This window comes from Ischnura elegans, chromosome 6 (assembly GCF_921293095.1).
Source record: "Ischnura elegans chromosome 6, ioIscEleg1.1, whole genome shotgun sequence".
NCBI classification, from domain to species: domain Eukaryota; kingdom Metazoa; phylum Arthropoda; class Insecta; order Odonata; family Coenagrionidae; genus Ischnura; species Ischnura elegans.
In genome coordinates, this window is record NC_060251.1 from 94,579,724 (window position 1) to 94,600,194 (window position 20,471).

The window sequence follows — 20,471 nt, forward strand, 5'->3', positions numbered from 1 at the left end:
AGGTTAGAAAACGAGATTTATATTTCGCATAATTATCTGAATAACCATTTGCAGCACCATTTTTGATCTAATATATTGAAAATTTACTTTGATTGGAAAAATATTGCTTCATAACAGCGAGTTAAAGCCACCCCAAAATGGAGTTAAAAATGCACATTTGCTCATTATTCAAAGCAAACCTATAAAAAGAATACTTTGAGTCTATCATGTTAAAATTAAATGCTTTGCTGAGTTGGATTATACCTAATTGATAGAATGAAAAGGAAACTTTGTTGTATTCCTCACAGTATTTATTAAAAGACTTGACCTGCTTCAATATTTTTGGGCCATTATCATGAGCTGCAATCAAATTAAACTAACTCTTGATAATGACGAGAAAAGGTTCGAGAAGCAGTCGAGTTTTTTAAATAAATACTTTGCGGAATACGACAAAGTTAACTTCTAAATCTATCATGCCACGATTCCACTAAGTAATCTCGCAAACCATTGATGTGACACGAAACTGAGCTAAAAATCGTAAGTAAGATACAGAGAATGTGGAAATGTTAATAATGATTCTATTCTTCAATAATGTTAAGGCTACTCTGGTTGTAATATGGTTAAAAATTATATTCTACGAATCCTGTAGTGTGTAATATACTCGCAATGCCATTATAATAATCATTTCGCTTGCATTTCACATTTCCGTCGTGTCTTCTTTGAGAGAGAACCAACTTACGCTTTTAAGTTATGAGGTCATGTTTTCAATTTCTCTCCTTATTCCTTTCATCTCAACCACTAGATTCCACTGCCTCGTTGCCATCCCCCCCTCTCCCCTGCCCCTCTACCCTACTTTTCAATCAGGGCGTTGGAAAAAAAACATCTCTCTACCTCTTCTCTTTTCAAAAATCCTTTTCCTCTCCAGTAGCTCTTCAATCATTTCACCGTCCACTAAGAGGTTCATTTCCAATATTTTTGAGTGTCTTTAAAGAGGCCGGATCGGAGCTTCTTGTCGTCAGCGGTTTACCAGGAGAGGAAGAGGGATATCTGATGAGGGGTCACGGATTCGTGTCCTACCTCTCGTATTAACTCTTCTATTTCTTTTTGGGATGGCATTCGGTTTCGCAAAAGAATCTACAGGGTCAGGCTACATTACTTCTTTTTTTCCCAAAACTTAATGAAGCCCATTGGATTAATCAGGATTTTTTATTTTTTCATGAATATCTAAAGTTCTGTTTTACGGACTTTTGAAGATTGTGATGTCGGTATCCCTCAAATAAACATACTTGAAATCTCAATTTTGCATTGCCTTTCTTAATTACACTTTTTGTCTCTAAAATTTTCTTTTTGACATTCCCCTTCTTTTTATCAACAACGCAGAGCAAGGTTCTTTTAAACAATCAATAAACGATATAAGACATCAATCTAGAAAAACGTACATCAAGATCGAAAGAAAATAAATTCCTCAAGGCCGTACTCTTTGGTGGGCAAAGTGCGGGTTGGGAAGTTACAAGGCTGACAGAGGGGGTAATACACGAAATCAAGCTAAAACACTATGAAACAAAACAATCACGCAATCACTCACACACCTTGCAGATTTGCTATAAGGAACATATTTCCGCGAGGGTCTCAATCACACACACACATTCAGGTTTGCGAATCTTCCGCTTAGGCCAGTTACTAACGATCGAAACTAAATAAGTTTAATAAAAGAAATCAAAAAGGAGTTAGAAAATACAAAACATCACGAGATCAAATCAGGTAGGTGACATCCCCTATTCTTAATACACTGAGTAAGCTGATTTCTAGCGTTTGTCATGACTCTTTTCCAGAACAATAGAGGTTAAGGGGTACGGCGACATAGCTTCCTATCTTAAAATGTGCGCCATCCTGTCGGTTGATGTCGTTGCAGAGCGCTAGTGGTCTCGTTCGAGATGCCTGACAGAAATTTTTCTGCCCACAATATTCAGTCGCCATCATGCGTCATATCAAAGCGATTCCAAAAGGTGCAATGGTTTCCAATTACAGAACATCCGCTCGAAAAATAGGCCTCAACGGCAAACGCACTTTACTCAGTGTTCAAGTCATGCCAATTTGAGAGTGATCTCCAGTCCTAGTTGGGGTGGAATGACCTATGTATACATGGCGATATAAGAGATGGTAATGGATCGAACAGTTAAATTACTCCAAATGTAGAGATGTAAATGTACAGAAATAGTACGAAATAGCAATATAATGTGTCAAAAAGTATGTACCTACATTCCTACTTTTCTACACTACTCTTGTCCCATCTGGTCTATCTCTTCTTAAACCAACCTCTCATCCCTGGACTGTGTCAGCGATTTCTTAGACAAAATAGTAAAAAATAGATCACAGCATTTACGCAACATGTCCACTAATGCTATTCTCTCCTCCCTTTTCATCCCTAATCTCACCACCCATAGGCTCACAGCTGATTTAAAACTTATTAATGAGATTCTTAATTCCACCATCGACTGCCCTGAATTGCTCTCTTTTATCAATTTTAAAGTTCCACCCCGCCCTACCCGTTCTCATCCCCTAATCCACATGCCCATTCCTAGACTTTCACTCACTAAACGTTCGTTTTCCTACCGCATTACTTCTGTGTTGAACTCACTCCCTCCACACATCGACCCTTTTGCACTTCCATTGAAATTCTTCCCAAGCCTTTCCCTATCCTATCTGTCACCGAAGTAGGCTGTAGGTACCTGCAGATTCTTGTTGTCCTTTTGTTTTTGTAAATTGAATTTAATTATTGTTTCTAATTTTCATATTGCTTCTTCGTCCCCTAATTTATGTATTGTTACCTGGCCACTATAAAATGGCAGCTGTACGCGGTTCTCTTTCTTTAATATAAAAATAAAATAAATAAAAACACTACGGTTATAAGTCTTATATATCCTTTCTAAAGGAAACATTAATTTACAGATCATTGAGACCGGAGGAAAAAATTAACCACGTGTCAAAATTAAAAACAATATATGAAAATATTTTTCTACTTTACTAACCTCTGAAATATCACTGGACTTCGATTGAATGATTTTTCTTGGCATCCAAATCCGCTGCAGCGGTTTACCATTCGCTTATGATATGTGAGTCACGTGACTTAATTCCGCTTTGCCATTCGCTCGAGGTATGTTGGGAGCAATGAATTGACGTCACCCTCCCTTTACTTATCCTCAATTTGAGAAAAAAGCACACCCTAAAAAAAAAACACCTGAAAATGAAGGGACTTGTGAACTAGTGGCACATTATAATGAGCGTTTCACGTCTCCAATAATTTCTGCCCGCCATAAAGTAATCCAGAATGCCTTAGGAGCCTATTTGAGCATTCTTGATGCCTAAATAGCCGCATTAATTTCGGGAGCAGGACTGGCACTATATCACTTTCGTCGTCGACTCGTATAAGTCCGGTCGTAATCCTCACGAGATATCCAACCGCCTATAATTCCCTTTTCATTCGACTTCAGCATATATATCCTCCCCCTCACTTTTCCGTCGCCCGTAATTGTCGCCCCAAAACAGTGCTGCCACCCATCCAGCGGCTAGACATTCTCTCAGCCTCATATGGAGCGTCATCAGAGAAGACTAGACCTTTCTCTTCATTTTTTCCCGTGTCGAAGATATCGAACGGAAAACAGCGTTATCGCTTCATGTCAACCGTTGAGATTTCTGCAGAAGGGGAAAAGCTATGCTTCATACCATTGACAAGTGAAGCTAGGGGTCCGATTCTAAGTGACAGCAGTGTTATAGGTAAGAATGTTGGGTAAACGCGTGAGAGAAAGGTAGAAAATAGGATTTTTTAGGGTGAATGAAAGGGAGTAGGCCTAATTTTAATAGAAGGGGAAGTCCATGAAGGCAGGGGAGACTGCCAAAATAATTCATATATATTCCATGCAAAACTGCCTTAATCGGTAGATCACTTAAATAAAATGATACTTATTATCATTCGAGGTATCTTACGAGGAGGATTTCGTAGACCTCCACTGCAGCCCATCGCGAAATATAAGTATTTCTTCTATTCCCGATGATACATAGTCCCTTGCACTCCATAAATCCTATTTCTCCACTTACTTGTCATTATACCTGACAACCTTGTTCTCAACATGCTTTCCCCGCTCAGTACTCGCTCCACTGATACCTTCTGTCTCATCCGAATGTCATCTAGAAGGTCTTTCTCCTCACCCACCATGTCCAGCACTTTGTCGTTCCTCCTCCTCTCCGTCCATTCATCTTCTCCATTCTTCTCCACAACCACATCAAAATTATAATGTTTTTGAAATAATTGGTAAAATAAAAAAAATGTTTTTTGAATGAATTTACGTCACAGTAAAATATTTTTCATAGATTTCGATTATATTGTGACTCCGCGTTCATCCTAATTGCAACGTATTTAGAACCCTAATTTCAGTGCGTACTATTTTTCTCGTGATATTTTCTTTCCTCGTAATCATACGGTGATTTTCGTCTTCGCGCCTCATAATGTTTGCGATGTAGTGGTCCCGTAGTCTTTAGGATTTCATCAGATATGTCTTCTCTCACTCTTCTTAGTTCTCTCTCAGTCAATCGATACATTTAATCGTAGCGATTATTTCTGTAGTGGGACATTTGCAATGCATTATCATTATATGCATGGTCGCTTTTGAATGAAATGTTTCTCGGAGTTAAAGATTTTGGAAGATTTCTTAGTTGAGTGCTTTCACTCACGAATTTTTCGCAGAGAGTAAGCACGTGGAAACATTCGTGTTAACAATGGAACTCCACGGATAAAAAAAAACATGGGCCATCGGAAAAGCTGACCAAAAAAGACTTGAATCCGTCTCTGAAGGCCGCTATACACGGTGAATGATCATGCGAATGAAATCATTCGCCGTGTACAACGGCAACATTCGCGAATGAACCGACATTCGCATTATCATTCAGTGAAAATTAGAGCATGTTCTATTTTGCTCGCATGATCCAGTGAATGATCACATGATCATTTGCATGATCGTTCACCGTGTATAGCGGCCTTGAGACTTAGTGGTGTGGGCGTTTACTGAGATTAAATGGACGTGCAAGGTAAGAAATGAGATGTTCCGAAATAAGAGTAGGAGAAAAAATTTTGAAGGGCTAAACCTACCCTCACTTATCCATGGAAACCTTCGGGTTAATACGCCAATAGATGGTTTCCTATTATTTCTGATTTGCCTAAATCGAGAGATTATTATTACTCCTGGAGTACATATTTCACACTTTTATATTTTCAAGTGACAACATCTATTTTTCGCGATTAAATGGGAAGTGCAAATTTTCAAGCTCGCGAAAACTGCTGGGAAAAGCCCGCGTGACGTTTGGCTGTTGCTGTGGGTGCGCTACCTGGGTGCGAGGCTATGAACGCCGCTACGATGCAGGCTGGTTGGTGCCGAGCATGGTTTCCTGTATTTTTATCGCCAAAATCGAAATATTATTACTCCTGCGGTACGTATTTCACGCTTTTAAATTTTTAAATGACGATATCTATTTTTCGCGATTAAATGAAAAGCGGAAAATTTCAAGCGCGCGAAAATGCGACGGCTAAGTAAGAATGCTTGGAAAGCTCCGTTTGACGTCATTCTGGTTTCGGTTGCTGCCGTGTGAGGCCACCTTGGTGCGAGGCTTATGAGCGCCGCTACGATGCAGGATGCTAGCAGGTAGCAGAGTGCCCTGATAGCTGGTAGCTCTTGGCTTAAATAAGGATTATTGATACCCGATCAAATGAAGAAAACTGTACGACCATAGGCAATTTTAATAGGTGATCATTGAGAAATGTTTCCCTGAGCTCTGTGCCTCATGCATGCATTAGTAATCACAGACGATGTAAAACTCCTATCTACTCGGTTAGAATCTAGGTCCCTGTGACGTCACATGAAGTGGCATCGCATGGGCGCGAATCTGACCTTTTTGAAATGAGGTTAAAATTGAACATTAACATTCGTCCAAACTGAGACCAAATAATTTGTATATTATGAATACACTAATGGTGGGTGAGGAATCGCAAACAATGCCTTTCGTTTTCTTTGATGAAGGAAACTACCCTATTGGATGTATAAGTTTCCTCACCTAACATATCCAGCGCATTGGCGTTACGGAATTGAACTTTCTAGCTCGAAATCCTATTTCAGCCGTCGGGAAATAGTCGCCTTTTGAATCCTGAATTATTGCTCGTAATGTGTCTCGAAAATATCTCAGTGCGTGGAACGTTTTACGGTGAAGAGGAGAGGTCCTTTTGTTTGATGCCATGTTTTATCCCTTTCTCCCGAAGCAGAATCATCACCCACGTTCCCCAGACGGGCGATTCTCCCGTACTCTCAAGACCACTTTCACCCCGTCCGCCCTCCGAAAAATCTTCTCCTCTCCCCGTGCTCGCGATTTTTTTAATGCAGAAGGGCGGAGAGGAACGGGAGCGGCCGTTTCAGTTTACGAGGAGACGTCTTCCCTCGCAATGGGTGGCAGCCATCCCTCTCACTCGGGCGAGGCTTTGTTCCCGGGGCAACCGCTCCGGAGTTTCGACGGATAATAATTGCCCCGACGCGACGCCGTCCAAGTGCTGCAGTCTGTTGCGACGTTTTGCCCGTGCATTTTTGGGGACGTTCCATTCATTGTGAATGTTTTTATTCGGTCTCCATCCATAATCCATCCAGGAATGGTTTGAGTTTAGATGCAGTGGGCTCCAGCTATGAATATATCAACATGGTGGATATCATTTTACCTATAATAGAAATTGAAAATAGCGGATTTGGATTGTTTATGAAAGCAAAATTTGTTTATACTCATTATTATCGTTATTCTACTGGTGGTGGGTGATTTATGTGTGAGATCATAGAATTATTTTTTCAGAATCTCAACTGAGAATCTCTTTTTCATTCCCCATCCTCACATTGATCTTCCCTCCTCAATTCCAAGTGAGATCTACTCCCTTTCATTCTATGTATAAATCATATATGAACACCAATGATGAAGTGTGCCATGAAAATATTTGGCTTAGCCGGGATTCGAACGCGGATTACCCGATTGTCAGCCAGGCGTGTTTGCCAGTTACACCACCGAGCCATCTTTTCAGATCGAACTTCGGGATGGGTTTCTTTTATGGCAAACTTCATCATTGGTGTTTATTAAGTTGCACCCATTGCGCGCGATAGCGTATGGAGTTAATTGCTTCATACTGTCCTTATATATCGTATCCTTTTTCCTCCCTCTTCCCCGCCTACCTGGAATTCTTCCTTAATGTACGGTTTTAAGCATTCTATTCCCGCATACTACCCGTATGAATGGGTAAATGAGGATACAAGTTATCCAAATCTTTTAAAAGAGTCCTCAGATCACCGGTCACATGCGAGCCGCCCTTGTGAGAAAAAACAAGATATGCCCGAAAATTATTTTTTTAAATCGAAAAGTGATACAAAGAAAACTCTTAAGGCCGATTTACACGGTGAATGATCACGCTGAATGATTGCGTGATCATTTACAGGATCATGTGGCCAAAATATAACATGCTCAAATTTTCACTGAATGATCATGCGTATAACGTATTTCGCGTATTTTTCCGTTATGCACGGTGAATGATTTCATTCGCATGATCATTCACCGTGTATAGCGGTATTTAGGGAGGTAGTTAATGGATTCAAAACAAAAATATTGGGCGAATATTTAGACGACAACTCAAAGGCTTTCTGATTATACGTATGGCAGGTGCTAGGAAGTACCGAAACGTTGGAGAGACTGGGGAAAATAACCTGGCTGAAACCCCGAAATCAGTTCCTGAAATAATGAATGAATATATTCTTTAAGTGTGTAAGTCCAAGTCTTTAGACATTCTGAAACAATAGTTCAGCAATGAAATAAATTCCTCCCGTACCTATATACATACATACTTTGAATGATTTTTTCTCTGTGATTTTTCGCACAATTTGTGCATTACGATTTACGGGTGACCATGTATAGTTATCACCGTGGCTAGTTCCGGTATATTTAAAATAAAATAGGAGTACATACATACTTTTTTATGATAATCCTTAAAGAGTGAAAAATGAAGCTATCGTACTGCTCGAAGGTTTTTTTTGCGTATTGTGCTTGTTTAATTTTATGTCTCTATCCATTTCTATGGCCTGTTGCCGCTCTTTTTTTATGTTCAATGAGCTCATACTACGATAGCGTCGCTTTCATGGCTCTTTTTTTGTGTACACGTTTGTTTGCAAATAGTTTATATGGAATTCGTTTACGAGACAGAACTATTTTGTGGCAGAATTTACTACTTTTTAAGCGTAAAAATAGTGGATATTTGTCTGCATGTTTGGATTATTTCGCCTCAGTGAAAGATCTCGTGAAAGATTCCGCAATTTAAAGCAATACGCTCTTGCTATGAAAGAAATCGCCCTAATGGCGTTCATTGTAAATAACCTGACTTTCATTCAGAACATTTAGGATTTTTTCGAAGTGGAACAATTTTTTATTGCGAGAAACCAAATTTTTGCGTCGCTCTACCGATAAAATGTGAGCATTCTTTGCTTATGGGTGTCTTTTGAGGCCCGAACAATGGAGCATAACGCTTCCGACTGTCCTCAGGATGTTTTAGTCACTTTGAGTGTTTCACGTTGATGTCTATCCCATTTTTCTCGCTGCATCAGTTTGTATTCACTACCCTTAACAAATGAAAAAAGTCTCTATGGCTGTTATCGGAACATTGCGTCACTTAGATGATTCTATTTTTGGGAATTTTCACGGTGCAGCAATTTTTATTTTGGGTGATATTATTTTTTTTATCGTTCTGTTGAAAATCGTTCAAATTCCTCGCATAGCTATTTTGCAGTTTGGCTTCAGCAATAAGATATTTACGCGACCTTAACTTTACCTCCCTTGTACACAGTGGCGGATCGAGGATAGTGACAAGGGGGGCTAAGTGGGGGTTAACCTACCAGTAGAAGTGGTGAACCGAAAAAAGTACCATTCTATCCAGTGTAAATTGGATACCTAAGGGGGGGGGGGGCTATAGCCCCCTTAGCCTTCCCCCCCGTAGGTCCTCCACTGCTTGTACAGTATGGTATTTGGATGAAACAATCGACAACTGAGGTCATTTGCGCCATGAAGGATTCGGCATTAGCCTGCTCTTCTCAAAAGGCGCCTAGGGGATCAACGGCTTAACGTCCCATCCGACGGGCGGATTAGTGCATCTTAAGTGGCCTCCACCAGTCACTCAAGCAGGGATCGGAAAATCTCTGAAAAATCTTTGCCACCGTCGGGCTTTGAACCCAGACCTACTGGGTGGGAAGCCAACACATAAATCACCACAACAACCATATACCTCCCACCAAGTCCTTCCTCGTCTATCTAACGTGTCCGCTTACATTTGGTTTTTTTTTTCGATGACCCAGTCACATGGAAACTTTCCTCTTATCTTTGTTTTCGTGTACCCTTGAACTTGTCCAAGCTCTCCATTTATTTCATTTATTTATTTTCTGGAGGGTTTTATTCTGAGTCCATTTTTCCCTGTCTCCATATACATCTCCTATTTCTTCATCTCCTTCGTTCCTTTTCTTCTTTCACTACAAATTTTATCTCTGTCCCCGCTTCCCTTATTCCAGCTTCCTGTCTTGAGTGATTTATGCTATAACTCTTCTATATCTCTCGCCACTCTGCACTCCAATCATTGTGATGAATCTCTCTGTCTCTCCCTTTATCGTTTTTTATATTCATTATTTTTTTGACGCTGGGAAAAATTTATGCCGTCTCGCGAACTATTTTTTTATCTTATTTCATGTATCCTATCTTCAAGTGTTATACTCGTACGTCTTTTGTTTCCCGTCTTTGTCTTGTGATACCATTTTTTTTCTTCCTAGTGGATATGTCTTGAAGTAACGCATTGGAAGTCTTCGGAGATATTTTCTGCTTGGAGTTCTGTCCCCGTTCCTCTCTCTATCTTCTCCTTCGCTTGAATTTACTCCCATCCGGGGGTATTTTTTCTGTTTTTTTTTGTTTTTGTTTTAGGGTCTTTCTGGACAAGTACTCAAGTGTTTTCGAGGAGTGTCGTTGACCTCGGCTTGGGACTCTTCTCTTCTGGAGCCATCTCTTACAGTTCTCATTCCAGGATGGCCTGTTCTTAGATCTTTCTGGCCCATTAGGAGTAACCTGATTGTTTTGACCAGTGGCGTAACTATGAGGGGGGGATGAGGGGATAGATCCGACCCCCCCCCCAAAGCCTCTGAGGAAAAAAAATATTTAAAGCTATTGACTAGGTTTGACATGTAACAACTCCATCTTCTTAAAGATAAATATTTATATATAATAAGGGGTCGTGAAGTATAAAGTTTGAATAAATATTTAGGGCCAAAATGATGTAAAATGTATTTCCAGGCATGTCATTTTTCAAAAAATTGCCGTTGAACCATCCAACCACCCCACCCCTCGTCGCCACCTAGGGCCATCCCATCCCCCCCCCCCCCCACCTAAAGCATAGTTACGCTACTGGTTTTGACTGTTTATTCGAATTGCATTCAAGTTCTAAGGCCTCCGGTATTTTTTCTAACTGGCTATTCACCTGAAAACTAAGTAACTAGTGTTACTTCTCGGCGTAATCTCCCTGCAGATGTACACTTTTTTACAATGTCGACTCAATGATTCCATGGCCGCGGCGAAGGCTTTTTCAGGAGTCTGTTTTGACCCCTGGAAAATCGCCTGAATGGTTTTGGTTTGTTGCCACTCGATATTCTGCCTTCATGAAACTGTCGTATCTATGAACGCACTTTCGACACATCCATAACTGCATCACCATAAGTCTCCTTCAGCTGTCGATCAATTTCAAATGGTTTTACACCATGAAAATGCAGAAAACGAATGATTAAACGCTGCTCGTCTAAGGAAAACATCGTCATTTCAAGTATCTTAAACATTTCTCATTGTAGACGCTGCCGAAAGAGTTGTATCTGTCCTACAGTTAAGCCATCTAAATCGCGTATTGAAAAAGACTGCGTGCTCATTTTAAAACTATGCACATGTTTCTATTTGTTTCCAGGCGGAAAAAAACGAAATTTTATGCCTTAGAACTTGAAGGAACCTCATAGATACACATCAACGTTATTTGCTCCGTCAAGCTAATTCATTCAACCTGATGTCGTGAAAATAGGCCAGAAATTTTTGTGGACGGGACCTTATTCTCTCCATGAATTTTCTCCTTCATGGGTTTCGGAAATTTAGCCCGCTTGAAGTAAAATACGGTCAAATACGTTTGATTGTGGTTTAAACTATAGGGGAATCTTATCCTATCCATTTATCTACCAAGCATAGTATGTTTTCGCTAGTGTTTTCCGTCCCTTTTGTTCCACAAAATTTTCGTATTATAATAAATTGAGCTCTAAAATTTGAGGGACAAGTGGATTGCAAGAACGGAAAAGTAAGGCCTCGGACAAAATATGTGGAACAGGTAAAGAAGGATGTAAAAATGAGGGAATACTTAGATGGGAGGAGATTAGTTGATAGCAGACTTTAGGGGAGAGCTGCGTAAAACCAGTCTTTAAATTGTTGACTAATAATGATTACGATGGCAATGGACGATTCGTCCGTTGAAAGGTTTGTGATATACTACGAATGAAACCGTTGGAAATCCTGAGAAGGCTTCACGCAGTCTAACGTATGTATTTTACTGCAGAGAAATTGATCTTGTCGTTTAGAGATTAGCGTTTCTCAAACTCAAGCGTTTTGTTTTTTTTACAGACTGTTTTACAGAGGTTTACAGGTTGTTATGTCAGTAATACCTTTTTATGTACGTTGTTGACCTAACAGAGTCCTAAGTGCTTCCGAAGAGTACTGTTAGTCTCTGCCAGAGCTCCTATTGTCAACCGTGTCTTTTACGTTTTTGCTCGTTTGATATATCTCAGCTTTTATATCCAGAGATATATTTACGTTGCATAGTGTTGCCTCGGCTAAGGATGAATGTCCCTTATTCCTTATCAGATGAAATCGTATCATAATAGATGCCATTATCGTTTAATTTATGCGCTAAAGTCGTAAAATGCGTCTTCTCCAGATGATGCTTTAAAAGGGGATGGTAATGCGGAAGATTTTAAGCGAAGAATTTGATTGATATCGTAATTGTGAAAGTTTTAAGGTTTAACATTAAATATGGTAGTGGAATAGGGAAAAAAACAATTTTGCATTTCCTACAAGAAATTTTAGGATGGAACAGTGTTTTTTTAAACAAGAACCTGCCGCAAATCTCCAGACTGTCCGTTAAATATTTTTAACGTTCTCTCATTCAAGTTATATTTACTTACAGTTCAAATTACATTAATGTAACTCATTAGGCATTATTAATTCACCATGAAAAATCTATGGTGCCGAATATTAGATGCGTTGATGTATGGAATTTATACACAGCTTTTTTATTGCTCTGCTATGAGGCTGTGAAAATGGCTTTAATCTTATACACGCCCAGTTATCTCTGCATTATTTGGCGTTCTGGTCTCACATCATATTATTTTAGGATTGAAATTGGCCTAACCTATCTGTATTAATTTGTTGTTCTCAGTATTATACTACGGAGAAGCAAATTCTTGCTAAATCAATTATTACACCTCTGGCATCCATTTTATTAATTGATTCGCTGTAATCACCCTTGAAACTCACTCTTGTAACTCAATGTAATCCGGAAAGATTATTGGGGATGAAATTCGATATAATGGAATTTAGGCATGGAATTTGCAAGCATTTTGTCTGACTTTGCCATGCTAATGCGGGTACTAAAGGATACTGAGCATCGTACTCTAGGAAAGAATTTTAGGAAAGTGAGGAAGGGGGAGGAGGAGAATAGGATCTATTGCTAGAATGAAAAGGCTATGGCCTTTCTAGGAATTTAAGAGGGATTTTCATGTGTGGATGGGGAATAGTCGGCGTGATTCGCCATAATTCTTGTTGTAAACCTACCGTAACCGGTAGAATAGTTATAGCCGAATTAAGCCGTATAAATGAACGCATTGTTTAAAATTCCCATATCATCGGTTGTTTGGTTAATTGACTCTAAACTCTTTTTGTAACTCATCAATACGAAAAGGTTATGTTGGAAGTTGTTCTTCAGGCTGGATGGAAATCAATTAGTAACTTCAACCTCATCAAACATGCATCAGTGTGTATCAGTATCATGTATGTGATAATCTCAGCTTAAATAGATTCACAACAATTCTCAGAAATTGAAATCAACGACTAACAATAGCCAACAAAGCAAATTATAGTTCGGAGAAGAGAAGGAAGAAAAAAGTAGCACAAAATAGTACTTCTTCTCTCCAAGAAAAGGTAAAATAGAACACATACACCAACGATTGATTACCAAGCGGGGAGGGGATGTTAGAATCCGTACTAGCGGTAAGAAAGTTAGGAAAGTGAGAAAAGGGGAGGAAGAACAGGAATTGTAGAGATAACGTGAAAGGAGATGAGCCTTACTTGGGATAGAGAAGGCAATTTCAATTTGTGGATGATGAACAGTCGCCATAATGCTTCATGTAAATCTACAATAACCGGTCGAATAACAGGTCGGAGCTGGTTTTGATGTCTGGTGAGCACTACCCATATGGTGCATAGCCTTTCACTTTACCTGGTGGTGGGTATAAGTTCTGGCCGGCTTGAAATGATCTTTTAGAGAAGCTAACCAGAATTTTAAATCACCTCTAGGTAAAGTAAAATGATGTATTCTGGTTAGCGCTAACCAGGTATGACAAACCGGCCGTAAGTATTATAAAATGGCATTTATCTCCTCATTAATTTTATTCCCTTATCGTTGGTTGATTGATATTCGATGAGTCCGCTCTATGCTGTTAGTGTAACTCATTGAGATAAGGAAAAATTACCCAGGTTGGAGGGGTTGTTAAATGCCGTGCTAGCGGTACGGATGTAAGGTAAACGGTGGAGGAGGAAGAAATAAAAAAGGTTTTCAAGGTAGAATTAAAAGGAATATGCCTTACTGACAATTGAAGCAAGTAGTCCGCTTTGGGGATGGTGGATATTCATGGTTACCATGAAATTATTCCACGTAAACCTACCTTGACCGTTAGAATATCTTTACTAATAAAGCTGCCTTCATCACCGCAGTTCCATAATTCCTGATATAAATGTCAGTTGATATTTGAGGAACCATGCGTGGGTTTCACACATCTCAGAGCATGTAATCAGGGGAGAGTTAAGTGTAAATAGTCATAAAAAAACATTTGCATGGTCCATTGAATTTTATTTTTGGCCGACCTACATTCCGAGAACTTATGTCTCCTCCAAGGTGAAACTATTTATTATGATAGCATGCCTGTTAAAAGCGAGTAACACAATTTTCGTATGAGTAACAAAATTCAGTGGAACAGGAGAAAATTTGAAAATTATTATTACAAGATTTTTCTTTACTTGCCTCGTCTGTTTGTCTGTTTGATAATGGAATCTCGAAATTGATTTTTAACCCTCTTCCCATAGTTCCCATAGGGGCGGCTTGAAATCTCGTCTCTATGGCTTCTGAAAAAATAATTTAATTAGAAAACATTCGGAGTATTGTTCCATTGTGCTATAATGAAATAACTAAGTTTAAATGTGGAGTAACATTTTTTAATTTTCTAAGAAGTGGCGCTAATTATAATTTTTTTGTAGAAAAAAATTCTTTAACAGCTTTGGTTTCATCCATTTCATGATTCAACGCTTAAAAGTAGAAAATAAAAATAAAGTAATGAAATATAAAATGCACAAAAAAACTGTATAAATGCTCTACATAGTATAAAAATCGCTTTTCAGCCTTAGCAGAATAAAGTTGTGTGCTGATTAGGTTTAAATGTTAATATTGCATGCCAATCCTTACTCATCTGTCAGGCTTCTACACTCGAGCCCGGCAAAACTAATCAGCACAGACGCTTTACATTCCGAGTGATGAATAACTGAAGTTATACTTTTTAGTGTATTTTATACTGTTTTTTGAATAAGCGAGTTATTATAACTTTTTTATTATATTTTTTTCTGTCATCATGTTACCTTTGATGCGGTTCCATGAAATATCGCCACATGTATACTCTTAAGTTGGAAAGGTACATAGGGAATGTAAGCGATCAATCAAATAATTCGTTGCCTCTTATTTTTACAGGTGAACGCGGGTTTCTAATCACGCCATCGGGAGGAAGTTACGGCTTAACCCCTCGGTGATGTCAGTGGAGGCTTCAAAGAGTGCATAGACTACCCTGTTGTGCTTGTGTATCCGATTAATTGGCGACCGGGTCGTACTCCAGTATTGGCTAAGGTTGGTGTTGTCAACTGTCGCATGATAGTAATTTTCATTACCATGAAAAAATTTCATTATTTTGACGGGCGTGATGCGCCCGCTCCCAGCGGGCTTCTCCTGCTCTTTTCAATGATGGTCCACAGAGGGATAGGCGCGTTTTTAATTTTTAAATGTAGAAAAAAAAGGCAGGGTCTTATGTACAAATTTAATTGGTATGTTCATGTACAAATTGAGGTCAGAGGGCCTCTTTAAACACAACATTGGAAGTAATTACACTATCCTCTGTTAATATTTGTTTAGCGTTTTCCTTAATATTTACAAAAATATTTTGAAGAGATCTTACCCTAGAGAATACTACATAAAGTTGGCCATGAGAGAATACAGGGTCAGGCAGGAATAAGCCAGCTCTTTGCAAAGTCTAACCCTGAGCCTTGTTAATAGTCATCGCATAGGAAACCTTAATGGGAAATTGTCTGTGAGTCAAATTAAAAGGTATGGTGGGGTCCGACGGCGTTAACTGTATTCTTGGGATGAGGACAAGCTTGCCGGAATCGATCATTACTTTTTTTTAATCGAATATTATTTTAATTTTTAAAACCAATTTTAGGAAACAATAGCAATATTTAGGAAGTAAGATATGCCGTCGCATGTTCTCTGATAAATTCAGTGCATTTTGGTACCTCATTTGTAGAGTTTGGTTGCGTATAAGTTGAGAAAAAGGTATCTATACAGTAGAAGTAATATAAAAGGATTATTCTTTTTTATTTCTCACTGATCGATTCTTTTCCCACCAGAATTTAATTTTCTTTTGGGAAGAAGTCGTTGAAATTTTTCTGGCTCACGTTTTTTTACTCATATCAATCGGGGAATTTCATTGATGGAGCACGTTGGCAAAAAGAAAAATCACTATCGATGTTATTTATTGCTTAGAAACATGCATGAGAGTTTTCAACCCTTATGGGAACAGCAAAACGCGCAGCACCGCCCTGCGACACCATGTGGAAGCTCTCTAAAGCTGTGGAAAATATGGCATTCTTTTTACTACCCTTTCAATTATGTTTCGACGTGGCCCTTCTTTTGAAGCAGCCTTATCGCTTTCCGTTGTATCCTGGGAGGTTTTGCGGTAGAATTGGTATTTTACTGGCAAACATTTACCGCTGGGCTTCCGTTACTAAATTGCAAATGGAAATGAACAAACTGAGAGGGATGTAATATGATTAAAGGCACGTGTGGGAATAATTTTTTCAATTAATCAACAAAAATAGAGGATAGTGCTCTTGCTACTTGCGACCGTTTAACATCTCTTTTGGAATTTGAGAGATTTATTTTCCTCATGTCCATATTTTATGCTAGTTTTATGCTGGACCTGAAATGCATTTCGAATGAAGTCCGTTTGAAAAGCCGATATGAAGACCGGAATGCATCGGAGAATTAAAGAGAATCGGTATTTTTTCCTCGTAAATCATTACCATTTGGATATGGTTCCTAAATTTCGGATAGAAATGAATGGACTGAAGAGGGTTTAATATGTTGGGTGGAATTTTTGAGCAAAATATTTTTTTATACATTTATTGAATCATCAACAACATAGTGTTTGGTGCTCGTGGTATTTGCGATCTTGTGGAGTGGTATTTGGTATTGCAGTAATTTCCTCTTATCTTCTCATTTCATGCTTGTGAAAGATGGCTGTGGAACGAATTTGAATAATATGCTTTTGGAAAAACTAGATTGAAAATTGAATTGGATGACATCAGAATATTATGCTGAAGGGATTACCATATATCGATTAATCTGCAAAATTGAGGATGGTGTACGTAATTTTTGAGAACTTGTGGAATGTGGTATGATATTGCAGTGTTATATTTTCTCTTTTCTGTAATTTATTAGTGCAAGATGTCTTTAAGATGAGTATAAAGTGTAGGCAGTCAGAAAAAGCTAAATGATTACATGATTGATGAAAAACTGGGACTTACAGAGAATCCATATTTGCATTGCCTAATATGTGCCACTGCGGTTTCCTTTCTGAATAACGGATGGCAATGAATGGAATAAGTTAGCAATATTTTGGGTCGATATTATTGTAGGAATTCTCAGCGGTATATTTATTGTTGAAAATGGAACTTCTACTTATTTTTATGTAATTTCTCTGCATGTAATTTCACGAGCAACTTGACAATGTATTTAGCTGCATATATTTAATGTTTGACGAGGGGTTAGATGGAAGATGGGACTTTATAGTCCCAATCTCGCCCAATAAAGACGTATTATTATTACTATTACCTATTATTATTGTTGGTGGATAACCTTATTGAACAGTGCGGGTGTTCTTTAGTCACTATGAACTTTAATTAATTGCCGCCATTTCGTTTTTAAGCTCCTAACATTAGGAGATACGTTTTATTCAGAGTAAGTCTATGAATGTAACCCCAATTAAATTTTCTCTTTCTGACAATTTCCCAAGTGACCCCTATTATTCAACGCTACCGTTTGTCTGAAGAAGTTTTTTATCTCTTAAATTCAATCAACCAAATTATTTAATTGCAGAAGACATTTTGTTTTCAAGATTTGTCGAGCCGTTTACTCCGAGTAGAAGTCCTTTCCAATTCTTCATTTTATTTTATTCTCTTTTTTTCGTGTATCGAAAAAGTCTCGGCGAGTGAGAGGTTCTAGAAAGTCATAAAAACCGTCCATTGCTAACTTCCTCTCATTTCTTTCCTTGCGATGGACTTTTAGTGTGGAGAGATTTTTTTATTCCACTCTTTGAGTCCTTTCATGTCTTCTGTCGGCCCCTTGATTTCAGAATTCCCTTCTCCCAAAAGTCCCTCGTATCAAACTGTTCCCCCCTCCTCCCTCTATATGCCCATTCTAGCTCTTTCCAAGAAAGCTCATTCCTGCCCCAACCAAAACCCGCACACAAAAGCCGGGGCCAAACTAATTACGTTAATTACTTGGATTATTCAATCGCCGAAGCATCCTTCCATTTCCACCCACCCCGCGACATTTCAATTCGCCCCTAATCTTGGGTTCTTCGGACTCTTCGTCGTCTGGAGGGTCGACGCCGGAATGTCCCATCATTCCTTTCTCACCCCCTCCCTCCCTCCCTCTCCCCCACCACCCTCCCAACCCCCTGTGACCATGGTGACGGGTCCTGTTTGCTCCATTTGTGGGCGACGTTCCCGAAGATGAAAATTTCGAAAGTATGCCTTAAGCATCAAGCTTCAGCAGGCGTTACCTATTTCATCTTAAAAGAAAAGTGCTGGAAATAATAGGCGAGGTGAGTAAGATTTTATATGAAATTCGGAAGAGACCGAGGGTTTGGATGGCGCGTGTAATAGATAGCCATTTATCAACCTTGAAAACAGTGTCAAGTAGGAATAATATGTCACGAAGGATGATGGTGAGAAGAGAAGTTTTGAGTAGGATGAAAGGGAGCTTGCTTTATCGTGAAATAAAAAGGGAATTCTAATATGGGAGTGGAGGAAAATCGGGCTAAAATTGAAATATTTAGAATGCTCCATGTAAGCCAGCCTAGACCAAAGGATTACCTTAATAGAAATGCCTAAAGCCAGTTAAAATAGGAATTAAAGTTTCTGAAACCGGTTTTTGGTTGGCGAGGTAACCATTATAGGGGAGGAGAATGTGTATTATACTGTCCTAAGAATGGATAAGAAGGGCAGGATTAAGATAGGAAGGGTAACAATCTTATACTGTCTTCGCTTTGGTTAGTATACATTCTCCTCCCCGATAATGGTTGCTTAGTCAATAGAAATTCCAGTTTCAAAGTCTTTGAATCCTATTTCATTTGGCTTTAGGACACAGACTCCTAAATTTCATTCTAGTAAATTAGCAGCTCTACCCATTTTTTCCCGAAAATATCTCTTACTTCTAAGAGTGGGTTGGTGAGAATATGGCAATCAGATTGGTCGGCATTATGTGTAGGGGAGACCGGTGCACAATTGCTCCGATTTAGACCTTTAACTATTGTATTTTTTGTGAAATAATATTTAAAACAATAAGTGCTCCCCCATGCACAGAAATTTCTTTCCTAAAGTCTCATAAATTTTACTTTTTCGTGAAATATCCCTGGAGCTTTAATAATATTGGAAAAGTTAGCCTCCATCAGGTGTGTAAACTGCTGAACGTTGACTCATCCGAAAATTTGGACCCGGGAGGTATGGATATTATATTTGGAGGAGGCGCCCGACAGCTTAGGCCATATTCGAATTAGGACAAGGTATGGAAGGATGGGTGGAGAGAAACTCGGCGTCGGCGTTGGCCTGCTCTTAACGAAAGGTGCCAAGGGGACCACGGCTTAACGTCCTATCTGTCGGATAGATTGCTATACTGAGCATACACAGATCACCCAAGCAGGGATCGGTCAGTCTCTGGAGAATCTCTTCCACAGTCGGGATATCAACCCGGATCCCCTGGGTGGGAAGCCAACAGTTTATCCACCACAGCAACCCGATCGATTCCACCACCTCTTTCCTCTTTTATCTTACATGTCCACTAGCCTTTTTTTTTCGCTGACCGAGTCACATGGGAAGTTTCCTCTTATCTTTGTTTTTCTGTACCCTTGAACTTGTCCAAACTCTCCATCTATTTCTTTTATTTATTTTCTGTGCTGTTTTATTTTTAGTCCATTTTTCCCTGTCTCCATACACATCTATTTCCTCATCCCCATCGTTCCTTTTCTTCTTTTCCTATGTATTTATTCCAGCTTCCTGTCTTGAGTGGACTTGCCCTACACAGGTCACTCGAGGAGGGATCGGGTAGTCTCTGAAAAATCTCGGCCACCGCCGGGTTTTGATCCCGGGCTCACCGGGAGGGAAGCCATCCACCACGCCAACCCGAATCCCTTGGACCTGGAATATGAAATAGACACGTAGTCTCTGGTCTCTCATGCTAAGGAGGAAAAGTATCCCTACAAAGTTGTTACCGCCACTAATGGGTTATCTAAGGACCAATTCGAACGAAAGAAATGCTATCATATGACGTCGTCTTCCTATTTCCTCGTACAACAACTCGTGTACGGGATAGCCGTAGCTTGCCTGCTCCGATTGTAGCTCAAGGAGTTCTCCATGGTGGCGCTTAGGACAATAGTTATCCGATACGGGAATGAACGCAAAGATACAAAACTGTCTACTTACTTGGATTTCAAAACTCTAAATTACGTGCAGGAATAGTTCTCGGGTTTCCCACCGGGTGTAGAATTGGGTCA

The 20,471-nt window shown here is 39.3% G+C and overlaps 1 protein-coding gene across 1 annotated transcript in view; it reads left to right on the forward strand.

The window, feature by feature from the left end:
- Positions 1–20,471, forward strand: part of LOC124161207 (cadherin-87A-like) — a 1,373,415-nt gene that overhangs the window by 453,319 nt on the left and 899,625 nt on the right. The window contains exon 3 of the mRNA XM_046537469.1: positions 15,116–15,268. The gene's annotated coding sequence lies outside the window, so the exon portion shown is untranslated. The remainder of the gene's footprint in view (positions 1–15,115; positions 15,269–20,471) is intronic.